Source organism: Sphaeramia orbicularis, chromosome 3 (assembly GCF_902148855.1).
Source record: "Sphaeramia orbicularis chromosome 3, fSphaOr1.1, whole genome shotgun sequence".
Classification (NCBI taxonomy): domain Eukaryota; kingdom Metazoa; phylum Chordata; class Actinopteri; order Kurtiformes; family Apogonidae; genus Sphaeramia; species Sphaeramia orbicularis.
This window is the reverse complement of record NC_043959.1, coordinates 24,730,659-24,749,157: the sequence shown is the minus strand read 5'-3', so window position 1 is coordinate 24,749,157 and position 18,499 is coordinate 24,730,659. Positions and strand designations below refer to the sequence as shown.

The 18,499-nt window shown below is 37.0% G+C and overlaps 1 protein-coding gene across 1 annotated transcript in view; it reads right to left on the bottom strand.

Moving 5' to 3' along the window:
- The window catches only part of adamtsl3 (ADAMTS-like 3), a 786,695-nt gene that overhangs the window by 250,749 nt on the left and 517,447 nt on the right, over positions 1-18,499 (bottom strand). The window lies entirely within an intron of this gene.

Genomic DNA, 18,499 nt, shown 5'->3' with positions numbered 1-18,499 from the left:
ACACAAACATGTCTAACAAATTGGTAATTCCTTTTCAAAATTGTTAAAGTTCGGCCTCCTTCCTCATTAATGACAGTCACTAGAATGGCCTCTGGTGAACAAATTCCTCCCCCTGGTGGATTATCTGTGTATTGCATGTATCTAATTGAATACATCAGATTTTTCAAGAAAAAAAATATCACTGATCATGTACTGTAGAGGGCTTCAAAACTCATATATCAAATATGATACGTTTGGTGTTATACGGTTAATAACAAAAAGCAGTAAAATTCTCTGGGTTTGTTATTAAAAACAACACCACTCACATTACACTAAGATTTTTATCCACACATACAGAGTTATAGTTGATTGAAATGATTGGAATTTTTATCACCTGAGACTCAGTATCAGTTAATGATAATCAATCTCAGAACACTAATCGGTTCCCCAAACCCTCTGTTTTTCTTCTAATGTACAGCTTTCACTTGCTGTCAGTCAAAGCTATAATGATAAAACAGATTTGCATAAGTTTACTGCTGCTGTTTGGGAGTTTGGGCCAGGTTTACTTCTGCTTCGCACCCACACAAAACCTCATTTGATTTTGAAAACACAGTGTTGAGGTTTACTAAACAGGCACAGCACAAAGTTAGTGCTAGAAAGTCAAACATAGTAAATAACAGTATTTAAAGAGTTGCACAGTGTGATTTTGCTGAAGTTTGCGGTTGTTGATTCAGTGTGCCAGTATTTATTTCAGAAAACTGCATGATTTAACACATTTACACCTGGCTGCAACAGTTACACTGATGAAAACAGAGAGCAGGTGGTTGAACAGAGACAATTTTGTCAACTCGTTTTCATTGATTTGCATGACAAAGGCAGGTGTATTCAGAGCAGAAACACTACAAAACAGTTCATATTTTCACCTGTGTAGTTCCTGGTCCTGAGGTCATTAATGGACATGGGATGTCAACAAATGTCCAGGAGGATTAAGGTTCTTCATATTTATAAGTATTTTCCTCTTTCCATCTGCTACTGATATTAAAATGCACCAGAGCACAGAGACAATATTGAATAAATATATCTACCACTCAGGTTTGACCACAAAGTGAATTGTGCAAAGCATAATTCAGCGCTCTGACACCGCCTCTCCATGCATCATGGATCATGCCATCGTCTTTAATTTCCTTTGTGGATTGACTGTCCTTCCTCCTGTATTTACTTCACCTGATATGACTTTGTGAACAGGTTGGACGTGAGGATTTTTGGCCATTACTTTAGACTGAATAACATTCATCTACAAAAGTTCTACAGCAGAAAACTCCACCTTCTGCTGCCTCGTTGGTCTGTTTTCTAGTGTTCTGAGAGAAAAGCATGTTTAAAACATACGGAAAAAAAGTCTTAGTTTGGGATATAAGGATACATTCAACTCACGATTCCATACAATTTCCGATACTGGGTTAACGATACGATTTTCTCCTGTTTTTTTTTAAGAGAATAAGCTTGCAGACAAAGTTTGACTGAAAAAGATTTTTTAGATTTCTCAGACAAGAAAAAAAACAACATTTCTGAGGTAAGGTGTGACTGCAAAACACAAACTATGCAATGAATATATATTAATAAATAAATAAATAAATAAATATATACACACACACATATATATATATATATATATATATATACATATATATATATACACACACACACACACACACACACACACACACACACACACACACACACACACACTACCAGTCACAAGTTTGGACTCACCTGTTTTTTCTTTATTTTCATGACTATTTACATTGTAGATTCTCACTGAATGCATCAGAGCTATGAATGAACACATACGTAGTTAAAAGAAGTGTGACATAACTCAAAGCATGTTTTATATTTTAGATTCTTTAAATAACCACATTTTGCTTTTAGTACTGCTTTGCACATTCTTGGTATTCTCTAGATGAGCTTCTTGAGGTAGTCACCTGAAATGTTTTCCAACAGTTTTGAAGGAGTTCCCAGTGATGCTGAGCACTTGTTGGCCATCTGTGGTCCATCTCATGTCATTTAAATGAGAAGGTGAGTCCAAACTTTTGACTGGTAGTGTATATATATATATATATATATATATATATATATATATATATATATATATATATATATATATATATATATATATATATATATATATATATATACATGTTGGGGAAGCAAAATTTACAATGAACATTTAGTTGTTTTTTCTCAGCAGGCACTACGTCAATTGTTTTGAAACCAAACATATATTGATGTCATAATCATACCTAACACTATTATCCATACCTTTTCAGAAACTTTTGCCCATACGAGTAATCAGGAAAGCAAACGTCAAAGAGTGTGTGATTTGCTGAATGCACTCGTCACACCAAAGGAGATTTCAAAAATAGTTGGAGTGTCCATAAAGACTGTTTATAATGGAAAGAAGAGAATGACTATGAGCAAAACTATTACGAGAAAGTCTGGAAGATACTATTAAAGAAGAATGGGAGAAGTTGTCACCCGAATATTTGAGGAACACTTGCGCAAGTTTCAGGAAGCGTGTGAAGGCAGTTATTGAGAAAGAAGGAGGACATATAGAATAAAAACATTTTCTATTATGTCAATTTTCTTGTGGCAAATAAATTCTCATGACTTTCAATAAACTAATTGGTCATACACTGACTTTCAATCCCTATCCTCAAAATATTGTAAATTTTGCTTCCCCACCCTGTATGTATGAGATGAAGTTTTATATGTATGTTCTTATCAGTCTGAAGTTTGCTTTTATTTCTGTCTTTCATTGTGTTTCTGTATATTAGTGTGGATGTATGGCTGTGATTTCTATTTTGTGTAACTTCTGCTGCTGCTGTCTTGGCCAGGACACTCTTGAAAAAAAGATTTTTAATCTAAATGAGCTTGTTTTCCTGGTTAAATAAAGGTTATAATAGTAATAATAATAATAATATTCTTGACCTTCACTGAGATATATGGTATGTATGCATACAGCTTTCCAATAAATTTTTTTCATCTGTAAATGCCTCATTTTTCACTTCATCATAGTAATAATAGATGACAATGTGTGTCTTGCCGTCTTCCCTTTTGTTAAACAGTTAACTCTCCGAGGCGCTACATTATGCATTCAAATATTAGCTGTTGCGTCCCTGGATATCTCCGATTCTTTTATCTCACCTCAGTGTGACTTGACTTTTACATTTTTCTTTTTTCTTTGCCTTCTCATTTTACACAATTCATCGCACTGACAAAACTCAAGGTCAGGGTAAACTGACAGAACTGCATTACTCACTGTGTGTTTAAACCGTCAATTACGATAGGACCAAAAGATAGCAAAGCAGGGACGCATCAATCTGTCAGCTACACGCCATGAATGGGAATAAATCCAAATGCAAATGTAGCCGTGTGATTTCAGACTCTGATTGGGCAGTGCGTAATTACTACGAGGAGCTGCAGTTTCTTGATGTGCAGATATGATGGCTGCCGTTAGCTTGTCAGGGTCACGGATTAATGTTCTGCACGGAATGTATCGCAACGAATGGATTTAATGACAATCTGTCACAGCAGCGGCACACGCAAACAAGTAAATAAACCCATCATAAATTGTAAATGCAAAAAGTTACTGAAGTGTGAGGACAGTGGCACAAATACTGAATTATGGATTGTATATTGAGGAGTACAATGTGCTCAGAAAGAACATGCAATGAAAGATGGAGAAACATAGACAGTAGATGCACATAAAAATGACAAGAAAAATATAATGATTGGACAAACACTTATGACTATAGGCTTATGGTGTGGTGAATGGTGGAACAGGATGTGCAGAAATTAGAAGTTTTTAGAAATTCTTTGTACTTTATTTTACTTTAATATTTGTTAATGTATTTAGTTACAATAATTGTATATTATATGCCAAATTGGTGAGGGATATTCTCCAAACACCGGATGACAGTGAACTAATTAAACGCTACAGATTGCACTGACAAAAAAAAAAAAAAAAAAAAAAAAAAAAAGTTAAAAATTGTATTATTCTGGCAGCAGGGTTGCCGGAAAAATACTGTTAAATAACGGAAAATAACCATTTCATAAAAATACAGTAATTTTCCATAATTAAAATACAGTTTTTTTCCCCTAACTTTACATGGGATTTTGCATATTTTTTGACTTCTTAATGTTTAATAAAGAATATTTACATGTATTAAAACAATCAAATTACCTCTCTCTCTCTCTCTCTCTCTCTCTCTCTCTCTCTCTCTCTCTCTCTATATATATATATATATATATATATATATATATATAATTTTCAATGAGACTAAGTTGTATGATCCACTGATAAAAACTGTATTTGGACAGTTTATCAGTGCTTATACATGTTATACATTCACAAAAATACATTTATTCAACACTTTTGTTGTGAAACCTCCCGTAATTACACTAGATATTTGTCAATTAACAAACAAGTCTTGTTAAACTTACAGAACAAATACTTCTTTTACGGTTAATTATCAGTAATTTTATTATTTATTATTATTATTATTTTTTTTTTTTACAGTATTAAACTTTAAATTAACAGTTTAATCTCATGAATAGAAAATAAATATTTGCAAAATTATGACACATTTGCAAATGTATTTTACCTGTATTTTTCTGTGGAAAAAAAATCTTTTAAAAAATGGAAATTTCATGGTTATTCACAGTTACAGTTTTTTTTGTGTTGTTTTACATTTGACATGTAAAATCACAGTCTGTTTTTATCATTTCATAGATATTTTCCTGTGTCTTAAAAATACAGGAAAAATCTGGAAAATAAACAGTAAAAATTCCTTTAAATTACAGATTTTTTTTTTTTTTTACAGTGTGCCAATTAATATGAGCAAATTAATATAACTATCACTATGTGAATACTGTGCAAGTGGGCCTGAGTTTTTTTTTACACATTCTGTAGGATAATTTTAAAGTGTAGCTTACTATTCATTGAACAGATATTTTCTTTTATGTGAAATATTATCTACAGTTACACAGTCTTCATATAAGATTAGATTCTATGATTAAGTTTATCAGTTTGAGGGTCAATCCCTTGGCCATTATCACCAACAGTATATTTTTTTTCTAGCTTTTAGGATCAACCAATCACAGCTTTTGAAATGATGACTCATACCTAGCAACGGGGTCAACCACACCTCCTCACCAAGATAGGAATTTCTGTCCATTCCTCGCTCAGAGTTCTCTGAGAGTGTTCTGGAATCACTCCTAAGCTAAGACTCCTTGCTAGGAATTTTAAGGTGATGTTAGGAGCTCTGTGAGAGGATTCTCAGAATTTTTCTGAATATGAGCCCAGTTTCACAGAAGCACCCATTTATATACTAAATTCAATGTCATATCTGTAGGTCATAATGTAAAAGTAAATTTCCATGGCTTTTTCCTTAACACACTCATAGTCAGGTTACTATTTTAACCCATTTTTAGAGTGATTATATTTGTAATAATAATAATAATAATAATAATAATAATAATAATAATAATAATAATAATAATAATAATAGTAAATTTTATTTGGTGGCACCTTTCAAGTCACCCAACGTCACCTTAAAAAGCATAAAATAGCAACATCAAACATAAAAGCATAAAATAACAACATCAAACATAAAACGATCCTAGTGTTTTTTTCTAATCCAGAAATGCGTGCAGATTTAAGAGAAGTATTTGCTCTCAGACCACTCACTTTCCCTCATAATATTTTTTTTTTCGAAGTGATAGCAGTGTAAAAGTGAGTAAATAAGTGGTTTTGGGGATGCTTTATTATTCATTAATATAGAGGAGTTATCTTGACATTAAGTGTGAGGTTTCTTAGCAACAAAATCTGGTTAAATTATGCTTCAAAATAATCTCAGAAAGTCCATGAACACATTGTGGGTAGATGTAAAACTGCATCACCGCTTCACCCTTGGGCTTGCAGAACATCCCTGAGCATATGTACTTATCTGCTATAAGGGTCAGGTGCAGGTAAAATGGAAAACAAACACCGCTGCTGAAATTTGTCTATTCAGTCTCATGAAATATACATTTTAGGAAGTATTCACAAGTGCAATATCTGGCAGAAGGTAATGCAAATGTAAATCTATTACTGCTGACTAAGAGGAATGAATGTAAGATCTGGAGTGCTGTATCTGACACAAACCAGGCAGAAGGAGAGACAGTGAGATATTACAGTAACATAAATTATCTTCTGAGGGCGGAATTTTATTTCACTACCGTCCCTGATTCACATTAGGAGATACTGTACAGATATTTCAAGCGGTGTCAGGAAAATATATGAATAAGTGATACTACGGTTGGAAATCAGGCCAATTACGCAGCAGCGTCCAACCGAACAGTTCCAGAGCCAGAAAATAGTGAGCGTTCTGTACTCATTAGTGTTGGTGTCGTCCTTTCCCACTCTTGCATGGCACCATATGCTCAACACTTAGTGAGTTTATACAAGAGGGGGAAAAAAAAAAAAAAGAAGTGCAGACTTAGTTGCAATCTAGTTTGCATAACGGTTTTATGAAGTGCAGATCGTCTGATTGGATGCAGTTTGATCCTTTAGTCGCTGCTCATTATAAACTCTCATGAATTTGTTGGTAGTTCCCAGGGTCTGTAAGAGTACAGTAGGAGCTAGAGCCTTTAGTTACCAAGCTCCTGTTTTATGGAATCAGCTTCCAGTTAACATTAAAGAGGCCGACACAGTCTCTACATTTAAGGTCAGGCTAAAAACATTCCTATTTGAAAAAGCTTATGGTCAGGCTAGTTCAAACCAGACTAAACCCACAGTTCAGTCTAAGCTGCCCTAGGAGCAAGAATGCTGGGGGAAGTACAGGCACTGAGTCCTATCTCCTGTTTCTGGTTCTACGTACCATTCTGGTCTGCACTTATATTTTTAATATTTAGCCAACTTAGTTTGTGCAGTGCTATTCACCCGATGTCCCCTTTCCCCACCCCCCTCCGGGGGAGTGGCTACTTTTTCAGTTGTAACCACTTGGGAGCCAATGATGGCAGGATCTGCGCTGACCCATCTGTGTCCTGCCCTGTCCTGTGTCCTGACCCCCTCCCCCACCTGTCTGGATGGACGTCCTCGGCCTCACCACTGTGGATGGGCCTCCTCGCCCCTGCCTGTCTCATCCAGCGGGATGGACCCCCCATGTGTCCACCCTACTGCATCCTTGTAGACTAGAACTACATCTGCAAATGGACGTCCATCAGTCCTGGTGCATCTATAGCCTGTCCGTCCATGGGAGTGGATCTCTCCTTCACTGTGGTTCTCCCCGAGGTTTCTCCCTTTTCCCACTGGGTTTTGAGTTTTTCCTTGCCGAGAAGGAGGGTCTAAGGACGGGGGATGCCCTGGACACTACTCATTTTCTTGCTGTTCATTTGACTGTTGTTTACTCTAACTGACTCTGTAAAGCCCTTTGAGATAACCTTGTTGTGATATTGGGCTATACAAATAAAGTTGAATTGAATTGAATTGAATTGAATTTGTTTAATCTTATAAGTTTGTCATTACCTGAAAATACAGGAACATCATTAGGGAATAGTTTTGTGGCCTGAGGTTGACTTTTGTCCTCTACAATCCCTTCCATCTGCTTTCACCAGTGATGGAATTATTGTACATATGGGTCATTCCCAGTGGCGGCTGCTCGTCTTTCAGACAGGGGAAGCTTATTGCCGGCTTACATAAAAAAAAAAAAAAAAAAAAAAAAAAAGAATTAAGAAAATGCTCAGTGACCTTATTGTACCAAGTAGGCGTCTTTTCCAGGGACTGGACCAGTGTCCTCTGAATGTCCAGCAGAGCTAGGCTGCTTAGATTGCCTTGGCCCATTGTGTTGTGGGTGTAAGACTTCAGCCTTTTTAAACAAGAGAAGCTCCTTTCACTGCGACCTAACCGACAGTATGACTGACTTAACTATCTACAAAACGATATTAAACTCAAACAAGAAATGATTAAATTATGTAACTGAAACAAGCAAACGCTGAAATTATGTTAAATTGAAACAAGGAAGTACAATGAGTGTGTTTTATTTACAGTGCAAGAAATGAACGAGTAATTTCGTACTGGTTTCTCTGATTTCACAGCAGAATGTGCGACGGTATTAAACTGAACTGTGTCAGTGAAGGAGCAGATCTGACAACAGCTGTCAATCAAATGGGATTCAGCCTTTCGACCGATCCTCCAATCAGCATGTGGGATTCTGGCGTCCAGCCCGGCCGAGCTCCGCCCACAGCTCCGTTCACCCCCAGAGACACCCGGCGTCCGGGGGTGGGACAACATCGTGGCGTTTATCCAATTACCGTCCAGTTTTGACGCAATGAAAAAAACTGTTCCACTCAGTCCCATTGAAGCCCAGAGACGCCCACAGTCTACGGACAAATGCACTGAGCAGAGGTCGAATGAGAAAACAGCGCAACGAGAATGTATGAGAAGTGAACAACATCGCGTCCGTTGGTTTGTGATACAGCTGATTCTGAACGAACTCATCTTTGAGATGAACGTGTTCTAACACATTTGTAGTCAATAAAATGTCAACACAACCGAACATATTTAACCATTTAATTTTCGTAATTTTAGGGGAAGCCGGGCTTCCCTTCCAGTCTATGAGAAATCGCCACTGGTCATTCCATCCCAAATCAACCAGATTTTAGAAAGTGCCCCACATGACCCCCTCAGAAAATGCTGAAAAAATTCACACTTGTTCACCTACCAGATAAACAAACACATCCAAAATTTTAATGTCATATCTATAATAGTTTAGCAGATACAGCCCTTTGAAAATTAATGTTTTTGGGTTTTTTTTAATTTTGCAAATTTGCTTTTCAGCCAACTTTGAGGAGCTATATCTCCTTAGGTATTCAAGCCACACTGCTGAAACTTACTGTCTGAGGTGAAATCCTCCTGAAAAGACCATATTTTGTATCAAAATAATTGTAGGTGCCTTCATGTTTGTCCATGAGGCCTTGAAATCAGGCGAAAAGGCTAATTCTTCAAAATGTCCTCTCTCTTCAGGCTATAATGGATGAATGAAGAGACCTCTTTTTTTTTTTTTTGCATGGATTCTTATGGTCAAGATGCAACAATAAACTGCAAAAAGACTACATTTCAATGAAAAGTGTTGCTGTGAGGCAATGAATAAAATGGGTCGATTTCAATTTTTCACAAAACTATTCTTTATTTGAGCACCCAAATTACCATGTGGCCAGTTAATGAAAATTTTGAAATTTTTACCATGTTTTCATATATGTTTCAAGATGTTGTGCACAAAATTTTAGCTTTGAGATAGAACTGCTTCTATTTTTGTGGTGTGTGGTGTTTAGTTTAACTCACTACTCCCTCTAGTGGTCATATAATCCAATGGCCCATCGCTGGAAATAAATTCACTTCATATCTGTACAATCTAATACACAGGTGTCAAACATGTGGCCCGGGGGCCAAATCCGGCCCGCCAAAGGGTCCAGTCCGGCCCTTGGGATGAATTTGTGAAATGCAAAAATTACACTGAAGATATTAACAATCCTTTTAGTTCAGGTTCCACATTCACACCAATTCAATCTCCAGTGGGCAGGACTTGTAAAATACTATTACAATAACATATAAATAATGACGACTCCAAATTTTTCTCTTTGTAAATGTAAATATTTTCATGTATTTACACTAAAACAAAGCATAATTTTGAAAAAAAAAAAAAAAGTGAATAATCTGAACAAATATGAACAACCCGAAATGTCTAAAGAGAAATAAGTACAATTTTAATAATATTCCACCTGTTATTAAATGTGTTGTGTATTTGTAGATCCACTGTGATCTGTAAGTTATAATGTACATGTGGAAATGATAAACTGAGGCAGAATATTGTTAAAATTACACTTTTTTTCAGTTTGTTCATGTTATTCACATCTTTTGAAAGGATAGTTTGTAGATGTAAAACTTTTCATAATGTAAAATTAATTTTTGCTCTAAAACACAGAAAAAAGTTTGGAGTTGACATTATTTATATATTATGTTATTATTTTACTGGTTCGGCCCACTTCAGATCAAATTTGGCTGAATGTGGCCCCTGAACTAAAATGAGTTTGACACCCCTGATCTAATACATTGCCATCTTTTGACAAAACTTCAGAGTTCTTTATTCTGAATAGAGTTTGTCTATTCAGAATATTGCCCCTTTAAATAATGAATTCAGTCCCTTCTGAAGCCTGACTAATACCTCACTAAAAGCAGAAGATAACAGAGTCTGCCATTATTGACTGTTGGGAATGAGTTTCACGGCTCCATTATATCAGAATTAACAAACAGATGAGAAGGTCTGGTTGTTTTCTATCTAAACTCATGGACCTAAATCTCCAAAAAAAAAAAAAAAAAACCTTTGAGGAAATTCCTTTGTATTTTTAACAAACATTAACCCTTTGATGCATGAATTATGAGAACCTTAATCAAGATTTGTTTTATTCCTCTTCAGGCATAAAAGTAAACAATTTGATTGATTTTTTTATGAACATATTTTTCATGGAGTTCCAAAAATGTCCACTCAGCTGGACACCATGTGTTTAACCCTTTCATGCGTGAATTATGAAAACCTTAGCCAATATTTTTTTCTTGAGTGTTTTTATTCCTCTTTAGGCACGAAAAAAACAATACAATTGATTTTTTTTTTTTTAATGAACCTATCTTTTGTGGAGTTACAAAAATGTCCACTCAGCTGGACACTATGCATTTAAGTTTTGAAGCAAAGAAACATTTATTTAAAGAATTATCATCAAAAAGTGATATATTGTGTGGAAACTATGAAATAAAAACATTTTGAATGCCGCTAATTGCTAAATTGCTTCTGTTTTCTCACATTTGATCATACTCTAATATTAGTTATTACTCATTTCATGGATATAATATCCTCCTGAGACCCAGGAAATTGACAGTTTTAGCTTTTTTACGTTAAAAATGTGTCTTGATTGGAAACTGCATAATACAACAGTTTTTTCAGATACATTTTTAATTTAAATTATTTTTATTTATTTATTGATTTTTTAATGGAATGTCCTTCACAATGCACAGCATTTTTAAAGTAAAACTGTGAATCTTTTGTCCCCTACACAGGACAAAAATGCATTGCTGGGTTTCAGGAGGATATGCAAAAAATAACAACTTTTTTTTTTTTTTTTTTCCCAGAAAACTGTTAATTACAGTCTAATAACAATTAGCAGTTGATTTACACTAAAACATGTTACTGCAGATGAGGTTTATTAAGAACAGCAAAGTTACAGTGATTGTATGAATGTCAGTGTTTGTGATGATGCAGAAGTGTCCACTGTGTTGGCTGATATGGAACTAAAACAACAAAACCCATGAATATATAAGACATAGGTGTCAAACATGCGGCCCGGGGGCCAAATCCGGCCTGCCAAAGGGTCCAATCTGGCCCTTGGGATGAAATTATAAAATGCAAAAATTACACTAAAGATATTAATTCTTTTAGTTCAGTTTCCACATTCAGACTAATTCAATCTCAAGTGGGCAGGACCAGTAAAATACTGTCATAATAACATATAAGTAACAACAACTCCAAATTTTTCTCTTTGTTTTAGTGTAAATACATGAAAATATTTACATTTACAAAGTATAATTTCACAAAAAATGTGAATAACCTGAACAAATATGAATAACCTGAAATATCTTAAGAGAAGTAAGTACAATTTTAACAAGATTCTGCCGGTTACTACATGTTTTGTGTATTTGTAGATCCACTATGATCTGTAAGTTATAATATATATGTGTAAATGATAAACTGAGGCAGAATATTGTTAAAATTACACTTATTTTTTTTTTATCTTTCAAAGGATAGTTTTTTCCACACTAAAACATTGAAAAAAGTTTGGAGTTGACATTATTTCTATATTATTATGTTATTATTTTACTGGTTCGGCCCACTTCAGATCATATTTAGCTGAATGTGGCCCCTGAACTAAAATGAGTTTGACACCCCTGATATAAGAGAAAAACTGGCGAAGAACTGTCCACTGGAGTGACCACTATGCATGAAAGGGTTAATTTTAGAAGCAAAGAAACATGTATTTACTGACATACTATGTGAAAACTCTGAAATTAAAATGCTGCTAATCTGATGTTTTCTCACATTTTAGCATACCTGCATGGAGCTAATATGCAAAAAAAAACAAAAAACAAAAACAAAAAAAAAACACTATCTATGACAGTCTAATAACAATTAGCAATTTTTTTTTTTACACTCAAACATGTTACTGCAGATCAGGTTTATCTAGAACAGCACAGTTACACTAATGGTATGAATTTCAGTGTATGGGATGAAGTATAAGCGTCTACTGTGTTGGCTGATATGGAACTAAAACAACAAAATCCATGATTATTCAAGAGAACCCCTTTGAACAGCTGTCCACTGTAGTGACCACTATGCATAAAAGGGTTAATCTTGTAAAAATATTTTTGTGGCCAAAGGTCAAAGGTCAAGACTGCTGTGAGCTATTGTTAAGAATATGACATCTCAACAATGCCTTATGGGATTTTTTTTTTTTTAATTTGGCGCAGATGTTCACTTGGACTCAAGGATGAATATGAAAGCCATATCTGCAGACTAATTTCAACTTTTACAGAATGATATTGTATTACCAATACCAATAGGTTATTTTCAACATGAACAAAATGGCACCCTGGTACGACAACTGCAGCTCTCAAGACTTGACAACACCATTCCAACGCCTTGATTGCATCACCAGGACTTCACTGCCCTGCCTCCAGGACACTTAGACCCTGACGGTCTAGGCCAAACCGAATTATTAAGGACATTCACCACCACAATCAGACACTATTTCAGCAGCTGCCCTCTGGCAACAGACTGTAGTTCTTCAACAAAAGCTATGAAGGAGCTTCTTCCCTCAGGCCTTTCACATCACATATTCTTAACCCTTTATAGTTCACTTGTAGAAATACTCTGAGATTCAAAATGTCATTATTTGTTATTACCTCCGCCAAGGAGGTTATGTTTTTGCCAGGGTTTGTCTGTCTGTTTGTTTGTCTGTCCGTTAGTGTGCAACATAACTCAAAAAGTTATGGACAGATTTTGATGAAATTTTCAGGGTTTGTTGGAAATGGGATAAGGAAGAAATGATTAACTTTTGGGGGTGATCCGGAAGAAATCCTGGATTCTGGATCACTTTGAAATTTTCGTTAACATTGTGGTAAATGGGGCCAAAATTTTCGTTTCCCAATATCTCGCTTAATTATTGACCAAAACTCATGAAATTTAACTCAGGAATTGACAATGGGGTCCTCTATCACATTTCAAAGGCTGATCCGGATCTGATCCAGAAGGCGGATTTTATCTCAATTTATATAAAAAATGGGGGTGCCCTTACTTTTTGGTCTACTGTGCCTTTAATTTGGATAAAAATTTCAGGAAATGTTGATACTGGCACAAGGAACAAATGATTAAATTTTGGTGGTGATCGGGGGTGGGGGGGCCCACGGGGGGGCCCACTGATCAGCCTTGGCGGAGGTCTGCGCTCTCCGAGTGCTTCTAGTTGGAGGACATAAGACGTTATTACTTTTGTGAAATTAAAAAATAAATAAATAAATGTATTGTCATGTAAAACATCAAGGTCAACGAAGTTAGCATATTTGGTTTCTCACCCTTTAGTGGCAAATAAAAAAATCAAATATCCAAGAAGTAAATGTAAAAAACACAAGAAAAACACATGTAAGGTGGCAGGAACATGTATTTTAGAACATTAGACCAACATCAGTGCTGATCCAGACCCCTGTTCACATCTACATTATCCCTTTGAACATCATTCCTTACATTAAGTTACATTACATTATTTCCATTACTTCATGGTACCAAACAAAGCAGGTCCACTCACTGTTCATGCAGATCCTGTCGACCACATTGAAACTGAGATTGTTGACTCACTGTCCTCACTGTAACTGTTGCTACCACTGTCTTGTAATGTATGTATAAATTACCAAAAATAGTCACTTGCTCGATAAAGGGTTAAAAACCAACAACATTTAACTTGACCTTCTACATTCTACACTTTCGCAGCTCAGTTCATGACATATTTCACATACGGTGCCACTGCAAATTGCTACAACCTGCCACCAAACTTATTTATATGTACATATTTATATTCACATACATGTTCTTGTACAATTATGCATGGCATATGATGAATAAAGATCTTGAATATTAAACAGCCATTCAGAACAGAAAAAGAACGCACTAACGTCAGCTTTCAGCAGATTACGTAGGGTCGTTTGGATCTGTAGATGATGACTGTGTTGACAGCGTGTTCACATCATCTCAGGATTGACAAGTGGAGAAATATTTCAGACAGGGTTCGGTTAAATTAAGAAACCGTGTAATTTGTGCTGATTAACAGCGATCATCATCGATTGCACACATGTCACTCCACAAAAACACCAACATAAGAACATAAATACTAGAAGGACGGATCAGATCAAGTCCCAGCGTTATGGTCCAAGTCCAAAAAGGTCAGTCATACAAACAAATAGTTATAAAGCTACAGCATTAACCCTTTATAAGGGACTGATAGAAATACTCTGAGATTCAAAACCTTTCAACCTTAGTCTGTTATTGAAGGACATAACAAGACTGTATTACTTTTGTAAAATTAAATTTTTTTAATGTCATGTAGAAAATCAAGGGCAATGAAGGTTCCTTACCCTATAGTGGCCAAAAAATAAATAAATAAATAAAAAATCCAGGAAGTAAATATAAAAAATATAAGACAAACACATGTAAGTTGAAAAGAGCATGTACAGTATTTTAGAACATTAGATCATAATTTTTAGAGCATTAGATGTTGTAATTATCCAAATTACGTCCAAAAATAATGAAGGCAGACTCTTGGTTTAAAAATACGCATTCATTTACTGCGTGCGGCAACTTGAAAAAATACAACTTTCACAACTCGTGGCATACATACATCTACTTCCGTGAAAATTTCCTATACCTTATGGGTAATGCTAAGCCTCATGGGAAACGTAGTTATCTTAATCTTAGCATTCATTATGGCTTATTTTAGCTCAACTTTTAACACAAATCACAAATGAAATATGGTGTATATTTTACTCTGAAATAAACCAACATAAAATGACATATGTATCATGAAATTATAATAAATCTAAACACAAATTACTTGTACTTTATCTTTCCCCAAATAAAGTCACAACATTAGACCAACATAAGTGCTGATCCAGACACCTGTTAACATCCACATTATTCCATCCATCCATCCATTCATTTTCTACTGCTTATCCTGGGCCGGGTCACAGAGGTAACAGTCTAAGCAGGGATGCCCAGACTTCCCTCTCCCCGGACACCTCCTCCAGCTCCTCCGGGGGGAGCCTGAGGCGTTCCCAGGCCAGCTGAGAGACATATCCCTCCAGCGTGTCCTAGGTCTTCCCCGAGGCCTCCTCCCGGTGGGATATGCCCGGAACACCTCCCCAGGGAGGCATCCAGGAAGCATCTGAAACAGATGCTCAATCCACCTCAGGTGGTCCCTCCTCCCTGGTAACTGAGCTCCTCACCCTATCTCTAACGGTGCGCCCAGCCACCCTTTGGAGGAAACTAATTTCGGCCGTTTGTATCAAGGATCTTGTCCTTTCGGTCATGACCCAAAGCTCATGACCATAGGTGAGGGTAGGAACGTAGACTGACCGGTAAATCGAGAGCTTTGCCTTTCAGCTCAGCTCCTTCTTCACCACAACAGACCTATACAGCTCCACCGATCCACTTGTCAATCTCATGCTCCATCCTTCCTTCACTTGTGAACAAGACCCTGAGATGCTTATACTCCTCCACTTGGGGAAAGCCCTCTCCACTGACCCGGAGAGGGCAGACTACCTTTTTCTGGTCGAGAACCATGGCCTCAGATTAGGAGGTGCTGATCCTCATCCCACTCACTTCGCACTCGGTAGCAAACTGCCCCAGTGCACACATTCTCCCTTTGAACATCATTCCTTACATTAGTACCATTTCTTCATGGTACCTATCAAAGCAGGTACACTCACTGTTCATGCAGAGGTGGACCTTACAGACCCTGTAGACCACATTGGACCTGAGATTGTTGACTCACTGTCCTCACTGGAACTGTTACCGTCACTGTCTCCTAATGTATGTGGGAAATTACCAAAAATAGTCACTTGCCCGATAAAGTGTTAAATAAATGAATGAAATTAAACCTAAAAAAATATTCACTTTGGTGATGGAGAACACTATGATGCAAAATAAAACACAAAAACAGTGCAGTAATTGCTGGTTGCATGAAAACGTTTTCGCTACACTCCACAGAACATCTGATGTGATCACAGATGTGGAGAATGTGTGTGAACTCACAAGAAAATGGTGGAAGAAGCATGTTGCGTTCACGAGATTCTGCATCACAGTCAGACTCCAGCTGTTTTAGTGACTTGAGTTCATAAATCCACTGAACTCAACTTGATAAAATGTCCTGTTTTGTTCATGCGACTACTTAACAGTGGTATTGTTTGCACGTTTCTAAATATTGCTGTGTTTCTGTGCACAGATGGTTGTAGTTATGCACCGGTTGTTAATGTGGTTTGCTTATCCTTTAATTTGTTGTGTAGCATGTTAAGGTTATGTTTACTTGTTACATAGAATTATTTGTTGTTGCAAAGCAAATAAATGCAGAGCAATTAGTGGATTTCCCACTGCGTATGTTAGTTAAACTCAGGTTTCCTGGACATAGTCTGTGAGTGTATGTGCACATGTACACCCATCAGCCATAACACTCTGAATACTGACAGGAGAAGTGTTAATAATAGTGAGTATTTCATTACAATGGTACATTTCACTGGGTTGGATATACAGTTTCAGAAAAAATAATTAGACCACCCCTTGTTTTCTTCAGTTTTTTGTTCATTTTAATGCCTGGTACAACTAAGGGGCCGTTTACACGGCGTAGGATTCAGTTGACTCCGGGAAGATTTCATCACAGATTAGCCTTCTGTTAACATGGAAACGGTGCCTAGAGTGCCTGAATCCGGAAACTTTTGATACCAGGGTCCAGGGTGGAATGTTATCGACATGCTCCGCATTTCAGCTCCGTGTTAACGCGAATCAGAGCGTTCCGGGGTAAAATATGACGTCACCGCATGCACGCGCAGCCAAGAACTGCCAGTTAACCCACTCCAGGCCAGTTGGTGGCGGTAAAGCGCCTCCAAGCTGGTTTGCCAGCCTCTATGACACAATAAAGCTGCAGAAAAAGAAGGAACAACCACAACAACAATGGCCGGTTTCAGAACAACATACGTGCTGCTAACTGTGCTCAGCTCGTCTGTCCAGACAAAGAAGTCCTGCGTCTTTGTACGACCACTCGCCATTGTTGTTTGTAAATAGTGTTGTCCGCCTCTTCTTCTTCTTCTTCTCCTCATTTAAAGGCTGTCTAAACCGGAAATCGGTTGTGCGCAGGCGCGTGTTTTACCGCCAATGTTTCACTATAGCTCTACATCGCCAGCTACTGGTCTGGCATGGTCACTACAGCGTATTCAGCCGTTCTCGCGAACTCATGTTAACGCAGATCGTTATCATAGCGGCTTCGTCTTAACGCGGAATGATTTTATAACGCAAAGGAGAAATCTTTGCGGAGTGTTGCCGTGTAAACGTACCCTTAAGGTACATTTGTTTGGACAAATATAATGATAACAACAAAAATACCTCATAAGAGTTTAATTTCAGAGCTGATATCTATCCATTTTCCATGTTTTCTTGATAATAACCAAAATTACTAAAGTTCTTACATCAATATCTATGTCATTGTACTGACAAAAACAGTGCTTTTAGGCATTCCATGTTTTCTTTTCTGTCTGTTTTAGTCACATGATACACACAGGAGTTAGTACTGGATTGCATAACCAACTGTTTTTGATGACTTTTGATGGTTGGTCCTAGGGGCACCGCTACCGATTATGGGTCCCATGAAAGCATAATCATTGTGGATCCTACAGAAATTCACTGTCTTCTCAATCCGTCAGACCGGGGTGGGGCTCAACTACGTCACTTATTATACCGTAAAAAACTAAACCAAAACTTCTACACCTCTCCTCTACAGCGGATCTTATACAAAATTTTCACAACTTCTATATCCACTGGGCCCCCTCCACTGCTCTATGGGCCCCCCACAAACACTGGGCACCATGAATTTGTCATGTTTACCCCCCCTTATTGGCAAACCAGGTCGGTCCACATCCAATGGATGTCCGTCAGTCCTGGTTTCATCTATAGCCTGTCCATCCATAGGAGTGGATCTCTCCTTCACTGTGGTTCTCCCTGAGACTGGGTTTTTGGAGTTTTTCCTTGCTGAGAAGGAGGGTCTAAGGACGGGGGATGCCCGGGACATTAATCCATTTCTTTCATTTACTGTTTATTTGATTGTTGTTTGTTTTCATATCCAACCG